Genomic DNA, 22311 nt, shown 5'->3' with positions numbered 1-22311 from the left:
AGAGCTTGGTATGAGAGACTAGATACATATGATTAGAATAGGTTTTGTAAGAACAAGTGAAAGTGTAACCTATATCTTAAGACTACAAGTCGAGATAGAGCTTTAATTGCTAAAAGCTCCGTAGATAATATAATATTTGGAGGAGATGATGTATTAAGTAAGTTATTTATTGAATAAATAAGGAATGAATTTGAAACTCCCATGATTGGTGAGATACAAATTTTCATTGGACTTCAGGTACAATAGATGAAGAAGGGTATCTATATCACATAGTCAAAGTACATAAATGAAATATTGAAGATGTTTGAAATGGAAGAATTCAAACCTATTAGTACACTAATGGTTACTAGTTTTAAATTATCAAAAGACGACAAATCTTGAGAAGTTAATGAAACCATGTATAGATCAATGATTGGGAAGCTATATTATGTTGTTCATAGAAGGCGAGAAATAGCGTAATTAGTAGGAATTGTGGCAATATTTTCGTCACAACCTAAGGAGATGCATTTAACAATAGTCAAAAGGATATTCCAATATCTTAAGGGTACTCAAGATTTTGTTTATGGTATGAAAAGAAAGGAGATTTTAATTTAAGAGTATATACAGATGTAGATTGGAGAAGAATATTGATGAGAGGAAGAGCACAAGTGGAGGATCATTTTTGCTTGGAGAAATATTCGTTGCATGGGTTAGCAAAAAGAAAATTGTATATCATAATCAACAACAAAAGCAAAGATGTAGCAATTGCAATCAATTATCAACAAGTTGTATGGATGAATATTGTTTTTGGAGGGTATACAAGAACCAATGGAGGAGCCTATAGTTATACATTTCAATAACTCCAGTACTATCAACATTTCCAAGAACTCGATAATGCATTCAAAGATAAAACACATAGCTATAAAGTATCATTTTTTAAGAGAGAAGTTATAGAATAAAGAAGTTTGATTGAAATACATTTTGACTAAAGAACAAGTTCCTACTATATTCATCAAGCCACTACCAAGGGAAAGTTTTGAGCACTTACATAGTAGAAAGATGTAGTATGCATCAGTTCACAAGGCAATCAAAATGACATTCTTACATGAATTGATGAAGTCAAAGGTTTCTCTAGAATGGAGTAGTCAAGAAGCAAAACCATAGAGAGAACCATGGACATCAGATTATGAGAAAGTTTAGAAAATGTATGATGCCTTTGACATTGCTATCAAAAGGGAAGAATAACAAAAATATGGAAAAATATATATCATATTGAATGTGGGAGATCAACACACTCGATTACATTATTAATTAGTTCTCTATCAACTTCAAAGGGGGAGATTGTTGGAATAATTGATTCACAATTTTCTAATAACCAAAATGAAGTTATGAATTGTATTATTCATCAATTATACTATTTTTCATTGATGTCAAACATTTATTTTTTATCATTTCATGTTGCTATTACATCTTTAATGGATTTATACCTAAATAGTTATAGTGTTTGTCATTGATGTCAAACATTAATTTTATCATTTCATGTTGTTATTACATCTTTAAGGGATTTATATCGAGAGGAACCTTATCACATAACAACTTTAGTAGTAAGTGGAAATAGTCTTATGTGGTGAGTTATTATATCAAAGTAAAAGAAGTTATCTTATCAAAAAAGGATGTTACCAAAGACTCATATATTATTTGTGAAGTTATCATTTATTAGAGAAGATAGAAAGGGAAAGAGAAGTTTCTAGGTTAAGTAAAAAGAGTTTGTTTGAGAAGTTTCTACATGCATAATGGAGGTGTCTTTGAGAATCATATGTTTCAAGTTAGGGTTTGAAGAGATAAAAAGGGAGAATGAAATAAGGAAAAAGTGAGAGAAAGAGGTGAATAGCAACTGGAAGGAAAAGCAGAGCTATCAGAAAAAAAGAAGAATGAAGAAGAATAGTGAATGGCATATTGTTATGTTGATGAACTTCATTAGATTTGATATATAAAGGGAGTGCAAATTATAGATCATTACTTCTGTTACTTATTATTTTAACTATTTGAAATCCCTAGGAAGGGCAATTAACTATTTGAAATCCCTAGGAAGGGCAACCTTAATCGATTTATTATAAAGCCTCTAACAAGGTGAAATTCTTAGATTAGAGTGTTAAAATCCTTTAACAAGGTTACTCCTAATAGAGTAAAGATCCTAACAGATCTAGAGGGAAATCCTATAACAAGATACACTCAATAATGTTTTGTAACCCTTAACTGGACAAGCTCCTAAAAGAGCATATTTTGAAAGAGTACTTTATTTTGTGAGGACTTTTATCACACCATAGTTTTCACCATAATAACCAATAAAAACACTATAGGTGTAACTACTTTCTTATCGGTAAAGCTATGAGCTAAAGAGGAAGTAAAAGTTGATTTTAGGGATTATAGATTCATCCCCCCTCTTAGTAATCTATCCTATACCTACAACATGTTCTTCTTTATTGATAATATGTATCATTTATAGGACTCCTATGACATCGTAACAAAAATTGACCCATGTCATAAATGGTACTAAATCAAACCCATAATTAAAATCTTTGCAAACATATGGGAGTTGGAAAACTTGTTTTTTGAATATTATGTATAATCAATCACTTCTTGTCATAGCATAATTATCATGTAGAATGTGATGATGAAATTTATAAGATAAATTTTAGATATTAAAACACCTCTAACTATTAATTTTTTACCAATCACATTGTGCTTAAATCACTATAGTGATAGAAATCAGCTCACATAAGAAATATTGAATGCAATGCATACCTTTCTTGAAGAACAATCAGACATAGGCGACAAAACTATGGCAAGATACACAAACTTGATTCCTCTTGTTGAATACAATACCTCCAACAATGTCAATTAGTCATGGGCAACACATGGATGGAGAGAGTTCACCTAACTTCTACCAAAGATAAGATCAATAAATTTTTAATGGTATTTGAGATCTTACTCACTTTTTTCATCGAAAATATTTTGTTGAGCTCTTGTACAACTAAGACATTAGAGATGGCATTTAAAAATATTGTAAAAAATGTTTTAGATTCATATACCCTTTTACAGATTGTGCTATGATTAAATTGGCATGCTTCGGCTGAAAAATTTAGAGTTGTTCTTTAATAGGAAATGGTGGATTTAGTTCTTTCTTATGTCAAATGCAAAACTAGAATATAGCCAATATATTTGTCAACCATTTCTTTATCTTTCCCTTGCATAAATATTTGCTTCATAGGCATAATCACAAGTTGCAAGTTATTGAATCATTTTTCATTGAATTTGGAAATTAATTGAAGCTTGCAATAATTTGAGATTGGTTAAGAAAATATTTTCAATTTGATCATGTATGCTATGAACCATTGATAGCTCAATATTTAGGTAGTTAGTTTTGGGGCAAATTAACACTAGTCTAAAATAGAAATCAATTTGGACCAGTAAAAAAACATTATTGTAGATCTTGTTTCTCTATACATTTATTTTTGTGTTTTAGCCACATAGAAGTTTTATGTTTTATAGAATTGCTGGCAAAGCACATGTACAAGTGAAAAGGATAATCAACATCCTCATTGACATAATAGCCATATCACTACCTAGGATTGAAAATTATTCCCTACCATTTTTTTTTGAAAAACTTACAAAGTTAATTGGGTCTAGTTGATAAAATTTTTTATTTTAAAAAAATCCTTAAAAGCTATTAAATCCCACAAGATAAATGATATGCCTTTATGGAAAGAAATGCCTCATTAGAAATTTGTTATATAATTTATTAAATTACTACTATGGAATTAAGTAAAAAGCTAGTGTGATTTAAATGTTGATAATGTGTAGAATTTGATGTTACTGGAAAAATTGGTGTGGTTTAAATTCTTATAGCTGTTTTTCTTTTAAATCATTTAAAGTGAGTTTTAATTTGCAATTTTTTTATTTTTTATTTTTATAGTTTTAATTCTCAAACTTTCAAACCAATCCCTTTTTACCTTCTTTATTAATTTGAGTCTACTGTGTTCATCTTTGTTTATAGCTAAGGCATAATAGTTGTTGTCTTTGTTGGTTACTTGTTGTAGATATGGTGTTTTGGCATGTGTGTAACTTTGAATAAGGTAATTTTTATTCACTAATTAGAGAATGAATTGAATGGGTCTAAAATGATTAGAATAGAGCCCAATGATTAATAAAAATACATACATTAATAGAGGACTGTATGACCCAAATATTTAAAGAAAAATACATGGTAAGAGAAATAGAAAATGGGGGAACGTGTTTGAATTCCTCAATATTTTTATATATAAATCTTATGTATATAGAAATCATTGAACCTTTTGTTGGTATTTTACCATTTTATAATTTAGATATTCTATTGCCTTAATAATATTGAGTAATGTAATAGGAATGTATAATGGTTATAATGATTCCTTTAAGACCTACAACCATGAAGCAGTCCCATTATATAGGGAAGATATAGTACATACAAGGAATACAAGTAGCACAAGGTCAATTCATGTAGTAGATACCCAAGAAGGACTCGTAATCTAAATGGCGGGGATCATTCGATGCTCCTAGGCTTAATGGATAGGCTTGAGGTGCTTTTTGTGATCCCCCATTGTACTTCATGATGCAGATGAGTTATTGGAAAAGATCTTAAGATAATCCTACTTTTATATTATGTTAATTATAGTGACATCTATGATCATTTTTATAATATTATGAAATTACATATATTTGTTCATCTTTTATAACAAACTGACTAAGTTGATTGCATGCATATCACTTTAGGTTATACCAGATGTAAGTTAATTTGTATTCTTAGCTCTCTTTGAGCAACACAAATCCTTTACAAGAATAAATTGCCAAATGTGCTTTGCATGTTGTCTATTTTCAAGCTTCTATCAGGAAAGTACTATTTTTTTGACTTAAATTTGTAAACTATTCATTGTTTATACTTGATGAAGTTGTTTAACAAATTTTATTATTTATTGAGATGGTACTTTACCTACAGGATTTGGATATTTCTCAAGTATCAATTTTATATGAGGTTGATGAGCAAAGTGTGTTGAGTAAATAGATGTTGAGTTGCATGTAAATAGTGCAACTTATACCAAATGTTGAGGTGATGCATTGTAGGAGTTGCATACTATAATGCTATTTTTTTTTAGTTCTTGTATTTTATTCCTTTAAATGTTTTATTTTTCAACATTTTTATACTATACTACAATGTATGAAACTTTGGGCCAAAAGGTGAGGCTTATACTCAAATGTGAGTTATTTTATTGCTTCATTTAAACATGTTTAGTAATTCGAACTCTATAACTTAAATATTCTTAGAAAGCTTCAAATCACTCTATAAGGTTGTAACAAAAGGGGAACTTGGTAGGTTATGTTTTTTTTGGGTGATGTGATTTAGGCATTATAAGTTGCTCAAGTTTGTCATCTCTATCAAAATGCAATCCCAACATGTTGGTAGAAAGGTTCTTTCATGTATATATTTAGTACCACTGGCTAAATCCAATAATGCTACATTCGATAGAGGAAGGGGATCTAGGCATAGTTGAATGGGATCCACATAAAAATCCTTGAGATCAAACCCATCTAATGCCTATAATCACACTAGCATATCCTTGTATGAAATCCATCTACTATATAACCAACAACACACTTCTAGTAATGCTAGAGCATTTTGAGAATGAGAATAAGATCTATGAGGCATAGTTGTGAAATATTTATTATTATTTAGCTTTTAGTTTCATATCTTGTGAAATTCTCTTTAATAATTCTATTTTTGGCAGGAGATTACATTGAATAAAGCAAACTCGACTGCTTTTTTGAGCCTTACCATTTCTTTGAGTCATACAAAAACTATTTGTAAATAGACATTATGGATCTAAATCAAGATGATATGAGGATGTGGAAGGGATATATTGAGTCTTATTTAAGGCAACTTACTTTAAAGGGTTTTTTAAAAAAAAACTTATGTTTTCTATTATGCTTACTACTTTTTCCAAGTAGAAATAATTTAGTCATACTCTTACAATATGCTCTTTTAGATTGAGTGGGACACTCTTGGGATGCTATAGGTATACCCTTATCCTCATGGATACTACGAGACAACTACCTAGGGAGAACAATGTGCATTTTTTATGATTTACAATGAACTCAAGGAGTGCCAATTTTAAGAGGGTCAATTTTTTTATATTTGAGACATTGTGGATCAATTTAATCTTTTATTATTCTCATACCATCTTTGGAAACTTGGAATGGACATTTTTATTTCACATATTCATCGTATGAAGATTCCATCATATTTTTTCCCAAGGGAGGGGGCAGTACCAAATCGTTCTTTAAAAGTTAAAAATTCAAGAAAAAAGACTTATCCCATAAGTAATCATGGAATCTTTGTTGATTATTCTACAAGAGTTTCAAATCAAACACTAAGGGCTTCTCCAGGAAGTATAGGAAAAAACTCTTGTGATGATTCTGTAAGAGATTTTATTCAAACAAGAGGAATTATCCTAGAAGCAACAATGGGAACATTGTTGATGATTCTTCAAGAGTAACATGTGAGACAAAAATTATATCTTCTATATGGAGTAGTGGAAGCTCTAAGTGTGAATCTATACAAGAGTTTGGCTAGATAATGTCTATGAATTCAAATAAGCGAAAGCACATTAGTGAAAACAATATAGTGAAATGAGAGAAATAAGAAAGTTCTAGTTTATTTAGTGCAACATCTTCTTTTGGGTTAGACAATCATAATTTATCTCAAGTCAACATAGAGGAGGTATCATTTAGGAGGACTACTAATGGTGATTCAAGAAATCATGGTAAAGAAAATGGAGTTCCAATGGTGCCATGTGGTGCTAGAGCTATTAAAATTAAATAGTTAAAAATGACCATGTGGTAAAAGGACTTTTTTTAAAGAATGAACTAAGTGTGGATGTCTTCCAATAAAAAATGTTCCTTCTAGCATTTTTCAAACTTGATTTCAAAAAGATTATGTTTAGAAATTTTGTTTCATATATAAGTAGTTTTAAAGGAGCTTTATAGAATGAAATATGGGATGAACCATTAATAATGTTATTGTTAGTGCAATATATAATTAGAATCCACTATGATATTTTTATTTATTTATTATTTTCTTTAATATTTTGTGTGTGGGAGTAAGGAATTTTTCGGTAAGTAATATGGATCAAGTTTTGTTCCTAATTTTTTTTTCCTTTTATTTTTGCATGGTCTTGGTTGTTGCACTTGGGATTCATATACATTTGGTTATTTTCTTCAAGCATTTGGTAGTATTAATTAAAAAAAATTTGGTATCTCAAGCTAGAGCAAAATATGAATGTGTCAGAAAGCATATTGCAAGGCAAGACCCAACATTATGAATTTGAATTTTGTGGACTTATTATTAAAGACAACTTAGTATACACATGTATTTTTTTGGATTGTATACAGGACCAACCTTTCTTCACTAGTATGATACAAAGAAGGTGCTTTAAGCTTCCAAGAACTCTACCATCTACATTTTCTATGGTAATTTTGTTCTTAATTATATTGTTCAAACTTCAAAATTTAGACTAACACATTTCATACTAGGAAAGGTATATCAAACCTGTATTCTTTATTATTTCTTATTTTAAGAAAGATAGTTGTAGTGTCCAAAGAGTTGTGGGTTGGTAAGGTTAAATAAAGTTCTTGACCTCTTGGAGAAACACTAGAGGTATGCATTTTTATGGAGTAAGGTTTCCATCAAGAATACAAGTCTGATAAAATTATAAGAGCTTTCCTCATCCTCATTTGTGAGTATACATGTGCATTTGGTAATTTTGGTAGTTTTGCTGATGTAGGGGGTACTTGATAACCAATTGCAGAGTAATATGTTTTTTTGTAGAATCCGTTGGTAGCATCTTCAGTTTGTAGGGGACCATGTTTCTTCAGAAAGGTTATACATGTTAGGATTAACCTCATACATAAATAAAAATTACAAGAAAATATAAACAATATAAGGTAATAATAAATCACATAGAAGAGAACATAGGACACCAAGATTTAATGTGGTTCACCCAAACCCTGGGCTATGTCCACCAAACAACAAGTCCAATATTATTAAAATCTAGTGATTACAACCTGATTCAATCCATAATCCCTTACAACTCAATACCATTGCAAGAAACAGTTTTTGCATCACACCTTATGAAAAGATACCTAACCCTAAGCCCTTTTATACAAGTATTTTTTTGCCACTTTAGGGTTACAACATGTTGGCCATATGTTAGCAATACATCAGCCACAACATAATTTTTTGTTCAAAGAATTATGAAGTATGTGTAGTACTTCCTTGATCAGTCACCACAAACTAGCAATTTCCCTCTTGGGGATTGATCAGGCTCCACACTAAACAATAATCTCCCACTTAGAGACTGATTCTGTAGCAATACTGCTACCACATGAGGCTCCCACTGGATCAAACCACCCTGGACTCATTTGTTCTTTTATTTTGTTCAGTCTAGAAGACCAACCGAAGCTGAAGAGGAGTTCAGCTTCTCCCTTGTCACTACCTTTGTAAACATATCCACTAGATTGTTATCTGATTCTGTAGCAATACTGCTACCACATGAGGCTCCCACTGGATCAAACCACCCTGGACTCATTTGTTCTTTTATTTTGTTCAGTCTAGAAGACCAACCAAAGCTGAAGAGGAGTTTAGCTTCTCCCTTGTCACTACCTTTGTAAACATATCCACTAGATTGTTATCTGTATGTATCTTGTCTAGCTTTAACTATCCATAATCCAAAATTGACTGAATGAAATGTTACGATAACTGTATGTGTTTTGTCTTTGAATTTAGAGCCGAATTCTTTGCAAGATGAATGACACTTTGACTATCTCTAAACAAATAATTATCCTTTTGAGGGTGTCCCAATTCTTTCAAGAAGAACTGAAGCCATATCATCTCCTTGGCTGCCTTTTCAGTAGCAACATACTTTGCCTTTGTAGTGGATAAAACATTAACCTTCTGCAATCGAGAAACCCAACTCACAACTGCCCACCGATAGTAAATACATAACATGTAGTACTCCAATTGGTATCAATATCCCTTGCCAAATCTGTCAACATATCCCTGTAAATTAGTAGTAGAGCCCCCAAAATGTAGACACTTACTAGATGTTCCTCTCAAATATTTGAGAATCCATTTGACTGCATTCTAATGCTCAATTCCTGGATGATTCATATGCCTACTAACGACTCCCACTACATGGAAAATATCTAGCCTTTTACATACCATAGAATACATCAAGCTTCCTACAACTAAAGAATAAGGTGCATTGGACATCTTATCCTCCTCTTCTTGTGTCTTGGGACACATCTCCTTAGTCAACTTCAAATGGCCAGGCAAAAGTGTGCTGATAGCTTTAGCATTCTCCAAAGAGAACATTACAACACTTGCAATATAATCAGCCTAAGATAAATTAACTTTTCTATTCTTCCTATCTCTACAAATCTTCATACCAAGGATTTATTTTGTTGCCCCCAAATCCTTCATATAAAATGCATGTGCTAATTGGCGTTTCAACCCCTTAATGTGATCCATGTTAGACCTAGCTACAAGCATATCATCAACATCAAAAAATAATGTAGCTATCATCATCCAACCTCTTAAAATAAAAACAATGATCTAAATGACACCTACTATATCCATGCTCATGTATAAATTGTCAAATTCTAGATACCATTACCAAGGTGCTTGCTTCAAGCCATATAAACTTTTCTTCAATCTACAAACTAAGTTCTCCTTACCTCTAACCTCAAATACTTGTGGTTGTGCCATATATATCTCTTCATCCAAATCACCATGAAGGAAATATTTTTTAAGATCAAGTTGCTCCAAATGAAAATCTTCAGTAGCCACAATACTTAAAACAATACGGATAGAAGTCATTTTAACAACATGAGAGAATATTCCATCAAAATCAATGCCCTTTTTCTATGCAAATCCTTTTACAACTAACCTGATTTTAAATATTTTCTTACTTCCATCCTCTTCTTTTAACTTGTAAACCCATTTATTCTATAAATCTTGTTTACCTACAGACAACTGGCATAAATCCCAAGTCTTATTTTTCAACAAGGAGTCCATTTCGTCTGCCATTGCAGACTCCCACTGAATCTTAGTATCCACCTACACAACTTCATCATAACATTTTGGTTCACCAACATCAATAAGTAAAATAGAATACAAAGAGGGAGAAAATCTTTCTGAAGGTCTACTTAGCCTTGTTGACTATCTAACATTCACTAATGTGTGCGATATTTGTTGTTGCAGTTGTTGCACATCATGAAGAAGTGCTAGAACAACATCTTGTGGAGTATCATCCAACACTACATAATCATCTTCTTTCTTCTCATGTTACTGCAACAGATCTTTGTACAACACTTTCTCATTGAATATGACATCCTCACTTCTTACAATTTTACAATTTTCAAAATCTCAAAGCCTATAAACAAATTTATCAATGCCATATCCAACAAATATACATTTCTTTGATTGAGCTTCCAATTTGGTTCTATTTTCAGAATCAACATGTGCAAATGCTTCACAACCAAAGGTTCTGAGAAAATAATAACTTACCTTCTTACCAGTCCATGCTTCCTCTGGAATACCACAACCTAAAGGAGTAGAGGGACCTCTATTAATAAAATATATAATAGTATTGATAGACTCCACCCACATGTTTAAGGGAAATCCAACATGTAACCTCATGCTCCTTTCATGCTCCATTATTGTCTTGTTCATGCATTCAACCAATCCATTTTCCTGTGGAGTCCTTGAAAAAGTTTCTGTTTATGAATACCATTAGTGGAGAAATAATCTTCAAATTCATGATTGCAATACTCACCACCATTCAGATCAGAGATATTTTTATTTCTTACCAGTCTCATTTTCAACCAAGCATTTCCATTTTTGAAAAGTTTGAAATACATCAGATTTTTGTTTAATGATATAAATTCATACTTTTCTAGTTGCATCATGAATAAATGTAACATAATAATGAGAGCCACCAAGGGAAGATACCTAAGCTAGTCCGCATACATCTATATGTACAAGCTCTTATTTCTCATTTTTCTTTTCCTTCCCATTCTTCACAAAACTCATTCTCTTTTGTTTTCCATACACACAACTTTCACAAAAATCCATATTAACACATTTTAAACCTAGTAAAACTTTCTTTGAATGAAGTAATTTCATACCTTTCTCACTCATGTGCCCAAGTCTATTGTGCCACAACACTATATCATAATCTACAACAACTAATTCTTCTCTCTGCTCAATAGAAAAAACTATTCCTGAACATTCATTTTTCTCTAAAATAATCAAAGTAGAAGGAACAATACGACCTATACAAAGATATAAGGTGCCTACTTTCACATCTTTTTTTACTACAAGGGAACCTGTTGAAACCTTCCAATTTTTATCATTAAAATTAACTACACAACCCTCATCACTGAGTTGCCCTGCTGAAATTAAATTCCTACCCAAACTTGGAACATGTCTTACGTCATGTAGTAGGCAATGATTCCCATTCTGTAGCTTAATCTTAACTTTTCCCTTTCCAACAATCTGACAAGGTTCATTATCCCCCAAATAAACAAGCCCAAAATCCCCTTGGACATAATCAATGAAATAACCTCTATGAGACGTAGCATTAAATGAAGCACCAGAATCTAAACCCATGAATCATCAACACTTTCTAAAGACAAAAGCAAAGCATCCTCTTTGGATTTGTTACTTACCACATTTGCCTCCTTATTCCCTTTGGGTTTATCTCCTTCATTTTTCTTTTGAGTTCAACAATCTTTCTTCTTATGCCTTGGTTTCCCACAATACCAAAAATCTCTTGGTCCTCTAGATTGAGACCTCTTCGCCATTTACTTTCCTCTTGATTTCCCATAATTTTTGGAATTATTTCCTCTCTTAGTTGTTCTGCCTCTGCTTTGTGCATTCAAAGTACTTCCTGATGCAGACCCACTTGAGGTTTTCCTATGAGTTTCCTCACTCAAAATAACACTGATTACATCATCATATTTTAGGATATTAGATCCAAAGATAGAATTACTCGCAACCATTACCAAGCTATTCCAACTTTCAAGCAAAGAACATAAAATCAAGAGAGCCCGAATTTCTTCATCAAAATTAATACCCACAGAAGATAAATGACTAGTAACAGTATTAAACTCATTTAAATAATTCACAATATATCCACCTTCTGCCATTTTCATATTAAATAAACACTTCATAAGAAATGCCTTATTTGAAGTGCAGGGCTTTTCATACAATGTCGCTAGGGTTTTTATCAACTCTTTTGTTGTCAAGTAACTTTTGTAATGTTAAATGTCACTAATGGTGCCAAGCACAGTCAAATGCTTCCAAGTGCCTTTCTGTCTAAAAGACCCCAGTCCTCATTTGTCATAGTTCCCCAATTCTTGGATTTTCCTTCAAATGGCTTCCATAAATCCTTCTGATAAAGATAGTCTTCCATTTGCATCTTCCATAACTGAAAGTTCTACCCAGTAAACTTGTCAACCTTCAACTTACCCCCATTTGACACTGCTCCCACTCAACTATGAGACTCCCACTCAACCGTAAGACTTTCTTGTAGAGGATAACTAAAAAAGAACATGACTCTGATACCACTTGTTAGGATTAACCTCCGATATAAATAAAAATTACATGCAAATATAAATAATATCAGGAAATAATAAATCACATAGAAGAGAACACAAGACACCAAGATTTAACGTAGTTCACCCAAACCCTGGGCTATGTCCACCAACCAACAAATCTAATATTATTATGATCCAGTGATTACAACCTGATTACAATCTATAATCCCTTATAGCTCAATACCACTGCAAGAAACAATTGTTACATCACACCTTATGGAAAGATACGTAACCCTAAGCCATTTTATACAAGTATTTTTTTGCCGCTTTAAAGTTTCAACATGTCGGCCATACGTCAGCCACAACATTGGCCATGACCTAATTTTTTTTTCAAAGAATTATAAAGTGTGTACAATACTTCCTTGATTAGTCACCACAGACTATCTCCCACTTGGGGACTAATCAAGCTCCACACTAAACAACAATATCCCACTTGGAGATTGATCCTGTAGCAATATTGCTACCATATGGGGCTCCCACTAGATCAAACAACAATTTCTCTCTCTCTCTCTCTCTCTCTCTCTCTCTCTCTCTCTCTCTCTCTCTCTCTCTCTCTCTCCTCCCTCCCTGTGTGTGTGTGTGCGTGCGCGTGTGTGCGTGCATATGCACGTGTGCGTGTGTGTGCCTTGCAATATCTCTCTCCCTCTCCCTCCCTCTTTTGTTCCTTCCCCCATCTCTCTCTCCCTTAATATTTCCATCCCTCTACTATCCCAATACCTCTCACTATGTATGCTCCCTAATCACCATATCTCTTTCATTTAAACTCTGTCACTCTCTCTCTCTCTCTATGCCCCCTTCTTATCCTCTCTCTCTCTCTCTCTCTATTCCTACCTCAACTTACCATCATGTGCCTTCTCTTTCTCTCTTTCAAAGATAATTAATCATGAATTATAATATATAATATTAGTCAAATAATGATTAATATATTATTATTAGAGGTGGAGTTATAATTAAATTTAGATTTAAACTTAATTTAGTATTAGAGCCAAGTCTAAATTTTTTTTGGCTAAGTTTCAATTTATCTAGAGTAATATTGTGATTTGAAACATGAACATTTATTGTTAGAGTTGAAGTTTCAATCAAGGGTGAAGTTGTGATTTAAATATTAATTCAAAATATATAGCATAGTTGTATTTGAAAAATAATAATTATACATACATACATACATACATACATACATACATACATACATACATACATACATACATATATAAATAATAGATTATAAATTAATATTTTCAAAAATTTGATGACCCCTTTCTTTAATGATGAACTTATATTAAATGTATATTCCAAATTGAATTGTTTCTCTCTAGAATTTATTGTTCAAATTCATGGAATTCTAATTACTTTCAAAGAACTCATTAACTATGACTAATAATAAAAAGTAAGAAATTGTTATCATTAGAAAAGTAATATGTTTCTATATTTATAATATTTGCTTTTATAATAATTTTCTAATAGAAAAATATAAAGAGAATATATAAATATTTTAATTATAATTTAGAAAAATAAGAGGTACATCTATTTTTCTTATTTTATTTTTCTACTAAATCTACCTATATACACTTTTGTGACTATTATATTCTTCTCTAACTTCTAGAAAAAGTAAAAAAAAAAATGGTAAATTCTAAAATAAATTAAAATTTGTTTTTTGAAAAAGCAAAATGCTACTGCGAATATTTAATATTAATTTTTGTCTATTTTATATTTGAGGATGTCATTTGGCAAAGTTTGTATTTTAAATTTTTTGTGAATGTCATTTAATTTGACTTTAGTTTTATATTTTAAATATGTCAGTTATCAATTTATTTTATATTGAAAAAGTATAGATGAATGAGTTCAAGGGGAGTGAATTTTTTTCAGCAAATTTTTCAACAACATTTTCGAGTGATTTGTTGAGGTGGAAATTTCTGATAGGAGGTCTTGGGACAATGAGCAACAAATGGGCGTCTTTAGCAACAAAGATGTAATAGCTTTGGGCATTTCAAATCCCTCCTTTAATACTTCTAAAATGAGTGGTTTTCCTTCATCCCTCTGTCGCTCGATAGAGGCTGTACCCCCCATTCGTCCCACAATTATTGCTAAGGACCCTAACATCAATCTTGATGCCTCTAAAATCAACCCTATTCAACTTGGTAAACAAAAATCCTTCTCTAAGGTGGTTGCTAACACGAGATCTTCTAATGATGCGAAATCTAGGTTTTGTGTGTCTATTCCTCATGGCACCTCCGTTCCCGGTAAGAACTCTGAGGCAGCTCCAATTCCTTTCTCCATTCCTCCTAATTTTGAAATGCTTGAGGGAATTTTTAAAGAGAAAAATAGGTTAAGAAACACTACTATTTTTTTCTCTGCAATTGAAATTGATAAATGTCCTCCTAGAAATTTTTTGGACGATTGGTTTCATAACTTCAAGAATTTAAAGCTTGGATTTCATATCTCTTTTTGTAGATAAGTTCAAAAAGGATTATTTTTGATCTTCTTTGCTAATAATGAATCTCAGGCTAAAGTTCTTAACAAAGTAATATTGGACTATTGGTTCGACCTCCTTCCATGCCCTAGCTTGGTCTCTCGAGGCCGTTCATGAGGAAGTTCTTGCCCTCTTGGGCCCCAATGGATTTTGGTAAAACAAGTTCCTCCATTTTTATGGAGATTCCTTCCTCAATTACTTGAACCTCTAGATAAAGTTATTTGTATGGATGACATGGTTATATTTGTACCCCATATGGATGCTAGGGTTCTAATATAATTGAATCCTAGTAAGGAAATTCTGCCTAACTTGTGCATTGATATCCCAAAGGAAAACTACACTTGTCCTATTGAAATCCTTGGGGGATTAAATGCCTATTTTCAATGTTGAAAAGAAGGGCACCTAAGGAAAGATTTCCTTATCATTAAGAAAAAACCATTCTTTGTTAAACCCACCTCTCCCCCTAACCCTATCATTGAGATTAATCCTTCATCAAAATCTGCTACTCTTAAAGACCCTTAGGTTGAGGTGCCCTCTAGTCCCTTCCTCAACTTGAACTCCAAATCTCCTTCCTTCCCTGCTTTCTTGCCCCCATCTCTTTTTTGGCCATTTCTATCTCCATTGACAACATGACCTTAGATGATGGCTTTTAGACTGTCACAAAAAATTGAAGAAGAAAGGTTATGAAGACCGATAAAGCATCTTTGATTGAGCTCCCCACCCAGCTAAACATTTGACCCCTTCCAACTCATGTAGCCACACTTCACTGGATCTCAAAGTCAATTCCCCTCCCTTGATTATTTCCAACATCGACCCCTCTAGCAATTGCATCAACCCAAAACCTTCTCGAAAATTCACGCCTAAGGTTTTTAAAGAATTAAGTGATGATTGTATGCTTGAGGTTATCCTGACCTCTAAGTCCCCTTCAGATCCCTTGGCCATCCCCATCCCTCTTAAAAATCCATGGATGTTGACTCCCAATCCCTGATTAATTTTGATAATGAGGATGATATAAAAATGATCTCCCTACTTCTAAATGGCGAGGGGTCCATATAGGCTCCAAAAAAAAAAAAATCCTTTGGTAAGAAGAATGGAGAATCTTCCCCTGCTAATATGTTCCTAATTGAAAGGGCTAAAGACTAGTGTCCTATCCACTCTCATGTTTCCTCATGAATTGCATCTCCTAGAATGTCAGGGGTCTTGAATCTTGGGATAGGAAGTTTTCCATTAAGCGTTTTCTTGATACTTATAGTGTCATAGATTTTTTGATGTTAAAAGAAATTAAAGCTTCCAGTTTCATGCTTGACTCCAACCTTAATTACTTATGGAAGGGTGCACTCAAATTTTACACTGCTCATCTTAGAGGCAAGGGAGGCATTGCATTACTTATTAACCCTAAATGTGGTAACTATATAACTAGCAATGGTCTCTCTCCATGTAACAAAGCTATTTGGATCACCATTAGTTATAACAATCGTATATTTGGCATATGCTGTATCTATGCCCTGAATGATGCTAGGGATAGAGTGAACTGTTGGGATTGGTTGGAAACTCTCCCTAATATCCCATGGTTTGTTGGTGGAGATTTCAACATGATGGAATCCCGAAAAGAAAAATGTAGGAGCCTCCCATTTTCTTGGAAGGACCAAGAAAAACTTCACTAGAATAGGATGATGAACTCCAAACAAATTTTTGACCCCTTATTTGGTAATAAGGATACTAATCCTGGGTTATGGCATACTTGGTGTAATTTCAACAAGGAATTTCTAGAATTTATTCTAGATTAGATCGATTCTATGGTAATAAAAATTTCTTCTCTTTCCTTCCTAGTAATCAAGGAAATTATATCCTTGTCATCTCCACTAACTTGTCTAGCCACCATCCCATTTCCGTTTGTGTCGACCTTTATAATGCCCCTTTGCACACTATAGGCCTTAATCCTAAGTTTGTCTTGAATACTAGCATTCTCCAAGATAAAGACGTTCTAGTAGCCATCCACATCATCTGACATATCAATAATTTCAACTCTCCCACTTGCTCCCACGTAGAAAAATAGAATAGGAACTTGCTTTCTTGGAAGAACTTACTTAAAACCATTGGTCAAAAAAGAGCCAAAAATTATAGATTCACTGAAAAGCTCCTCTGCTCAGACCTCCAGAGAGATGAAGCTAACATCCAAGAGTATCCCTCGAATGAGGAGCTTATCCCTCATGTGATCTCTATGAGAAAAACCTTGAAGAAGCACCAACAAGTCAAGATCAGAGGAGCTAAGATTAGATCACATGCTCATTGGCTTCAATTTGGTGACCGTGGCTCTAAATTTTTGTTTAATCTTATAAAACACAAACAGTCAAATGAAACTATTGAAAGAATTTTTGTGGATAACCAAGATATTACTGACCCAGACATCATCAAAAAAGATTTTTCTCATTACTACAAAAGCCTCTTCACCTCTGAGGATTCAGAGGAGGCTACTGCCCTTGGATATGCAAGATTTGCAAGACATCTACGCAGAAGCCCTTACCAGTGGCTCATTGGGGGCTACTATCAATAGAGGCATCATTAAGCTTATTACCAAGGACGGGGAAAAAGTGCTCATTAAAAATTGGAGACCTATCACTCTCCTCAATATTTCTTAAAAAATTCTTGCTAATATTCTTGCTTTGAGGCTTGTGGATATCTTGCCTAATTTTATTTGTACGACCCAGACTACCTTCATTAAGGGTAGATACATTCTTGAGAATATGATGACTAGTTGGGAAGCCATAAATTGGGCTAATCACTCTCAATAGAATTCTACCAGGTTCCTCCTGGATTTTGAAAAAGCTTATGATAGAGTGCAATGGAAATTTATCTCCATGATGCTTAAGGCTTTTGGTTTCCCTAGTATCTTTTGCAATACGGTTTGTATGTTGCTTAATGACATCCTTTCCCAGGTTGATGTTAATGTCTCCCTCTTTGACCCCTTCCCCCTTGATAGATCCATTAGACAAGGTTGTCCTTAAGCACTTGCCCTTTTTGTCATAGCCTCAAAAGCTCTATACTACATCCTTAGGGATAACTCTTTGTCCCCTATTGTTAAAGGTATTTCCCTCCCTAATAATGATGAGCTTATCAACTTCCAATTTTTGATGATACTACCATTTTATTTGAATCCAATGCTGATAGTTTTGAGGCTTTACAAACTAAGCTTAAAGTCTTTTGCACTATCTCTGGTGCTCGATTATCTCAAACCAAGTCCATTTGTCTTGGCAGGGAGGATTAGCCCCCTAAGTGGTTTAAACATTTCAACTTTCAATGGGGTGTCCCTTATAAGATTGTTAGATATCTTGGCATCCCTTTTTCTTTTGAACCCTCCCTCAAGGATATGTGGTGTTGGGTTAAGGTCAAGATTTCCAAGAAATTGGATAAATGACATAATAGATCCTTGTCTCTTGTCGATAGGGTTCAAGTTTGTCAAAAAATTATTTCCTCCTATAATATTTATTCTTCTTCTGCCTAGATGTTTAGTAATTACCAAATTTTGGAAATTCAAAGAGCTGTTAAGAATTTTCTATGGTTTGATGGTAAAGGAAATGAAAAGATGCACACTGTTAAATGAGATTGGTGTCGTATTGATAAACTCCTTGGGGGCTTGGGATTGAAGGATCTTAAACTGCAAGGGACTACCCTTGCCACCAAATGGATCTTTCTCTCTATGGATGGTAGTGACCCATGGAAGATCCTTGTTAGACATAACATAGAAAGGAACTTCCCAATAAATGCTAAAAAATGAAAAAATCTTCCTTTTAGTGACTTTCCTATTGTGGTTCAATGTTCTGTTGTTTTTAGATCCATATGGAAAGCATGGGATCATGTCAAGGAGCATATTAACCTTCAAGGATTTCTATGATGTTAAGCATCTTTATGGATAAAGATCTATTTGACATTTGTTTGACAAACCCCTTGCCCTCTCCCAAGGTTGCTCTGCTTGGCACTGGTCTAATTTGGGCATATCTCAATTGATTGATCTCTTTGATCGAGACAAGATTATTAGCTAGGAGGATCTTAGAAGCATATTTGATATCTTGGTCTCTTAGAATAAGACTTATAATATGACTCTTAAAGCTACTAAGGGCCTGCCTAGTACTTGTCATGTCGATTCTCATAGATACTTGAAATGTAAATGGCCTGATGGACTTCATTATATCCAAAATCAAGGCCAAAAATATATACAATATTATTGGATACAATGAGACCATCATTGATCATGTTAATTCTGTTTGGTATTCCACCCTTGATAACAACAATTGGAAGAATTTTTTTGATATTCTTTGGAAAGGTACCATTGAACCAAAAATTAAATGTTTTAAATGGTTGGCTATTCTTGATAGACTTCCTATTGGAAAGGATACTTCTATGAATGACTTTTGTAGCCTCTGTAGACTTCCAGAATCTGGTAGACACATTCTTTCTCATCGCATTTTTGCTAAAGAAATTTGGAATATGTTTGGTATCACTTACCCGTTACATGTGAATATTCTTGAAATTATCATAGGGAACATTAATGGTATTAAAAATAATTCTAACCTCTTTTGGAATATTCAATCTTCCAATATTCTTTGGCAGATTTGGAAATGCAAGAACAAGGAAAGGTATCAAAATAACCCTAGAGTTCTTACTGAGTCTTTTTGAAAACTCACACATTTCAAAATATTTATTGTAGGTTCACACTACTATGATGATGGAGAAGGATAAGCTTAGGAGGTTCCTAAAAGATGGTTTTGCCACTTTTGAGCTGAAGCATGGTTACAAGTAGAGAAGGAACCTGGATGATCTTCAGATGTTCGGGAGGACCTGCATGGAACTCAACCAGGAGATTAAAAAGAACATCAAGTCTAAAAAGGACTAGATCTTCATGCTATCTCAAATCCAGGAGCAAAAGAATATTGTGTGGATGGAGGGATCTATGGGGTGGACTGCTTGGGTTGACACCTATGATGATATCTTGCACTAGTGTTCTTGTTTCGCTTTCTTGCTTCGAACTCTGACTTTATTGTACATTCTGATGTAATCTCTTTTTGGTGAGGCCGGGCCTCCTCTTTTGTACTCTCAGTTGAGACTGATATGACTTTTGTATCTTTTTATGATCCTCTTATATATAATAAAAATTTTATTTTCTATTTCTATTTGTTAATAATTATGATTACCAAATGACATTCTATATTTTAATTTATTTTTTAAAGTTTCTTAATGTCAAATAGCATGATTTTAGAAAATAATTTTTGTTCTATTTCTACTTGCTAATAGCTATGATTGTCAAATTGTATTACATATATTAATTTAATTTTTAATAGTTATGAATGTCAAATAACATTTATCATTTTAAATTAATTTTTAAAAATAAATTTCCTTAACTTCCCTCGAATAATTAGAAAGTATACTTTTTCATATTACTTTATCCAATTATTATATAATTATTCAAATTACTTATATAGATTATAAAAAGCAATCAATCAAATATTATAAAACCATAGTAATATGTAATTTTCAGAAATATAAAATATTAACATGATAATTGTCCATTCAAAAATAGTGAATATGTTTAATGAATGACAAAGGGCTCAAGATTATCGGCATATAAATTACTATAGGTGAGAATTTATCATCTAGGATTACGCCGATAACATAATCCCGTTATCAATTGCTGTAATCTTTTTTAATAATAATTAAACATCAAGGGGATTGCAATTCAAAAAGATCAGAACAGGAAAAACTTGATGACTCAAATGAATCAGAGCTTGGTTCAAGCTTCAACGTTATATCATCACAAAGATCTAATTCACTGAATTCATCCACCGATTTTCTTCCTCTTCCAATTGAAAATGGAGAACCAAAAGCTCCCTCATCTATCAGAAATGGCCTTGGTGGACTAGTAAGCTTAGACGAACCTGTAAAATAAACATTTAACCAATCTCAAAGCCAGTCTAATGTGAAAGAAAAATATATAATTCACAAAAGAAAGTGAATAATACACATATTTACCTTGCAATTCGTCCACCCATACATTCTTTCTCTCAATCTTATTACTATATTTTGATTTTTGATCCACAGTACATTTTGATCCTGATTTGTACTTCAAAAAATTTAGAAAACTTTTGTTATCATTCTTCCCATGGAATTCATGCGGGTCATAATCTCTCTTCCTTGACAGACACATACCCATGACTATGATGGTGGGAAATAACTTTTAACAATATCAGAAAAAAACGTTTAACAATGTCAGACCTTTTGAAAATCCCTTCAATAATATAAGAAAAACGTTTAACAATGTCAGATTGTATGAAAATCCCTTCAACAATATAAGAAAAAAAAGATAAATGCAAAGACCAATTTGTCCCCTTTAGATAGAGCTATCATGAGTTTATATAGAATTTTACGCTGTTGAGGATTTGAAGACTCCAGAATTTTTAAAAAAATTTCTTAAATCATAAAATTTGATTTGATGTGTTGCAGTTCAAATTATTTGACCAGCTAATAAAATGGACATTTACTCTGCGCCCATAATTCTGGCTTCGTTGAGAAATTATTGAGACTTCCATTTGAAAAACATTCTATTATGGCCCCTGCAATTGAAGAGATAATTTATCTGATGCAAAATCTTTTGACAGCCATGTTAAAATTCACTGAAGAAATCATTCAGTCTTGCACTGGAAAAGCATTTGACAATGGCATTTCATGCAATCGCAGAGATTGCTTCTTTTAATAGATATTTGTCAGTTAACAAACGTTCATTTTAGTTAGTGTGTACAATTCGTTTTGTATTAAGTATACAATGATTTTGCATTTCGCTATTCTTTGTGGGGATCAAAAAGATATATTAAGATGAAAATGTAGGTAAAGAATTTCATGAGTTTAAATTATAATCTAAGGAGTTATATCCTTTTGAAAGTCATGATTCAGCTTGATAGAACAATAGATTGTTGACTACCAATTTGGGAAATCTGGTGACATGAGAATTTATCTTAGGAAGTACGTCATTTTGAAGAATATGATATAGCTTGAGGAGTGCCATCCTATTCTGTATCAAATCTTCTTAAAATAGTGACAGGCTAATCTCCTGCCAAAATGCA

General features: G+C 32.8%; 1 pseudogene; it reads left to right on the top strand.

Annotated features, from left to right (window-relative positions):
- The first annotated feature begins 4580 nt into the window (after positions 1 to 4580).
- LOC149565260 (nuclear poly(A) polymerase 4-like) overlaps positions 4581 to 22311 on the top strand; it is a 119823-nt pseudogene continuing 102092 nt past the window's right edge.

The sequence above is a fragment of the Cupressus sempervirens genome, chromosome 3 (assembly GCF_028749045.1).
Source record: "Cupressus sempervirens isolate cs-2001-9-10 chromosome 3, ASM2874904v1, whole genome shotgun sequence".
Taxonomy (NCBI): domain Eukaryota; kingdom Viridiplantae; phylum Streptophyta; class Pinopsida; order Cupressales; family Cupressaceae; genus Cupressus; species Cupressus sempervirens.
Note: the sequence above shows the minus strand (reverse complement) of the source record. Positions and strands in the feature narration are given on the sequence as shown.